This window comes from Lissotriton helveticus, chromosome 7 (assembly GCF_964261635.1).
Source record: "Lissotriton helveticus chromosome 7, aLisHel1.1, whole genome shotgun sequence".
NCBI classification, from domain to species: domain Eukaryota; kingdom Metazoa; phylum Chordata; class Amphibia; order Caudata; family Salamandridae; genus Lissotriton; species Lissotriton helveticus.
In genome coordinates, this window is record NC_136068.1 from 803,126,502 (window position 1) to 803,128,883 (window position 2,382).

The window sequence follows — 2,382 nt, forward strand, 5'->3', positions numbered from 1 at the left end:
AGAGTGAAAACAGCCTGCTCAGGCCAATCCCCAGTAAAGGTAATGGCATAATGGCACTATAACATGAGAGCTGAGCTGGGATTCGTTGGGGAATCTCTGATGCTGTCCCAGGGACTACTGAGAGCAGGAAGCTGAGTAGAACTGAGGCACAAGGCAACCGGTAGCATCAGGTAAGTTTTATTTATGTATTATTCACCACCTGCACTCCCTCACTCTTCCACCATACCCTCTTCATGCACGACTACTTTTTATTTGTGCCGGCCGCCACTGAAGGGAATAGACCAAAATTTGTAAAATGACATGAGAGTGATTGGAGCTGCATTGGAACAATATGGGCAGCTTTCGCAGGCCAGTGATGGAGGAAAGATACAATATTTCTGTGTGTGTGAGAAAGAGATAAAAACAGATAGAGAGCAAGAGATAGAGAGAGAGAGAGAGAGAGGAGAGAGACACTGGGGCTTGAGATCGAGGTGCATATATAAAAAAACAATGGTTCTGTTGGGAATACACAAATTTCTTTGTCAGATTCAATTATTTGCAGCACTTTTTATATATTTGCTACAATCAAAGGAGAGAGTAAGGGAGTTTGTTCACTCAGAAGTGAACTAGAGATCACTCCTATTCCCCTAGGAGGAATTATGTCAAAACAAAGAGAGGAGTATCCCCTATGAAGTTAAAGGACAGACGTATCTGGAGGGCAGGTTTTTTGGCAAGAAGGAGACTATTCATCCTTTTGTTTAAAACCCCTCACTCACCAACCTAGTGGTGACATGCTTCATCATCGGGGTCCACCCTGGCGTCCTAGCGACACCAGGGTGTGCTGCGACACCTGTACTACAGTGGAGCGGGTTGTGACTGTGGGTGTGAAAAAATTAAATGTTAAAAATTGTCCTGGTTGTACTCAAAAATAAAATTTTAATTATAGAGCAACTGAACAATGTTAAAAAATAAGAGGGCGAGATCCTGGTAGGGAAGTTATGACCAAGGGATCTCTATATGTGTTGAGTGGTCAACATGTTTCTACCATAAGGGCGATTGCCCGGTATTCATCAGGACCAGAAAAACAGGTGGACAGGGGGTGTGTGCTCCCTAAAAAGCACACCCGTACCTTGATCCCCTGTGTACCTACTGGCAAAACGGCCAGTGGTATAGACTGCTCAGTAAAATAAGTGAGCAGATGAAAGAGTGAAAAAGAGACCTGTAGGGAGAGAAAAAGGGGGTAAATATAATCAGGTTTAATATTTACTTACTCTCCTGTAACGTCGTGCAGTGTCTCAGTAGTTTGAAATATAGTGCCAAGGGTTTTAATCTCCAAATAAATTGATACCGTTGTGATGGAGTGAGATACTAGTCAACATCTATGCCAATAAATAGTGCGTGCGGGTTGCATGCGATATGAGCAAAGCACTTGTGAGTCAGATCATTCATTGTTACAAGTGCCGGTATTGGAAAGTGCATATCGACTTCAGCTAAGGATGGCACTGACTAAGTTGTAATTATCACGTGGTGCCTGTGCTCCTAGTAGGATAGGAATTATCTGGACTGTTGCTTTTCCATGGTGGGTGAATATATGGTGGGGTGATCTAAGGCTTAGCGGTATCTCCGTAGTGCTATATTCATTTGACAGCATCTGACTCATTTATGTGAGTGAATAACGATTAATAAACATACATAACGAACACACATGTAACACTGAGGAACAAACTGAAGCTCTAACGGCATGAGTGAGGGCTTACTCGATTATGAGCTCTCAGGGCTTCATCGGGCAGGGCGTAGGTTCAATGCCATAGAAGTAACATATTCTGTAAGAATAAAGAAAGCGCGGGCGTTGTAAACCTCGGTGCTACTCACTGTGCCCTGAAAATGGAGGACGGCTCCCTCGCTGACCCGGTGCATGTTTGTGTACCTGGGCGCTAACGGGGATGGTCTACTTACAGTTACTGGCGGGAAGAATCAGCTCAGACCTACTCCTAACGTCCTCTGCTCGGCTATGGGTTCCGCCGGCAGCAGGTCGTAGTAATGAGGAGACGGCCGTTTCCGGGTTGGGGCGCGGCCTGGGCTGGTTTAGGGGGCGGGGCTAGCAACGCGCAATGGTGTGCTGACGGTAGCTAGGCTACCGTGTGTAAACAGATAGCAGGTTAGGTTGCGTGTCAACACAGGACAGGTTAGGTAGAGCCACGTTGCTGTTAGTCAACTGTTTGGCTCGATTAATTACTCATGTATTGAGGTAGAAAGCAAAAGGACACGGAGAGGGTGGAATTGTACAGGCTAGTTTGATTGCCTTAACTCAATGATCGTCCTGGGTGGCATCTGTGGATGCGCGCTGGTTTAAGCACTGTAGTTGATGTCTAAAGCACTGCAGTTTAACGGGGAGGGAACAGC

At 45.7% G+C, this 2,382-nt stretch overlaps 1 long non-coding RNA gene across 1 annotated transcript; it reads right to left on the reverse strand.

The window, feature by feature from the left end:
* Window positions 1–572: 572 nt before the first annotated feature.
* On the reverse strand, window positions 573–1,989 carry LOC144767057 (uncharacterized). Its single transcript, XR_013598046.1, has 3 exons — window positions 1,936–1,989; window positions 1,737–1,802; window positions 573–1,198 (listed from the first exon to the last, which is right to left on the reverse strand). It is a non-coding gene; the product is annotated as an uncharacterized LOC144767057 (long non-coding RNA).
* Window positions 1,990–2,382: the final 393 nt, after the last annotated feature.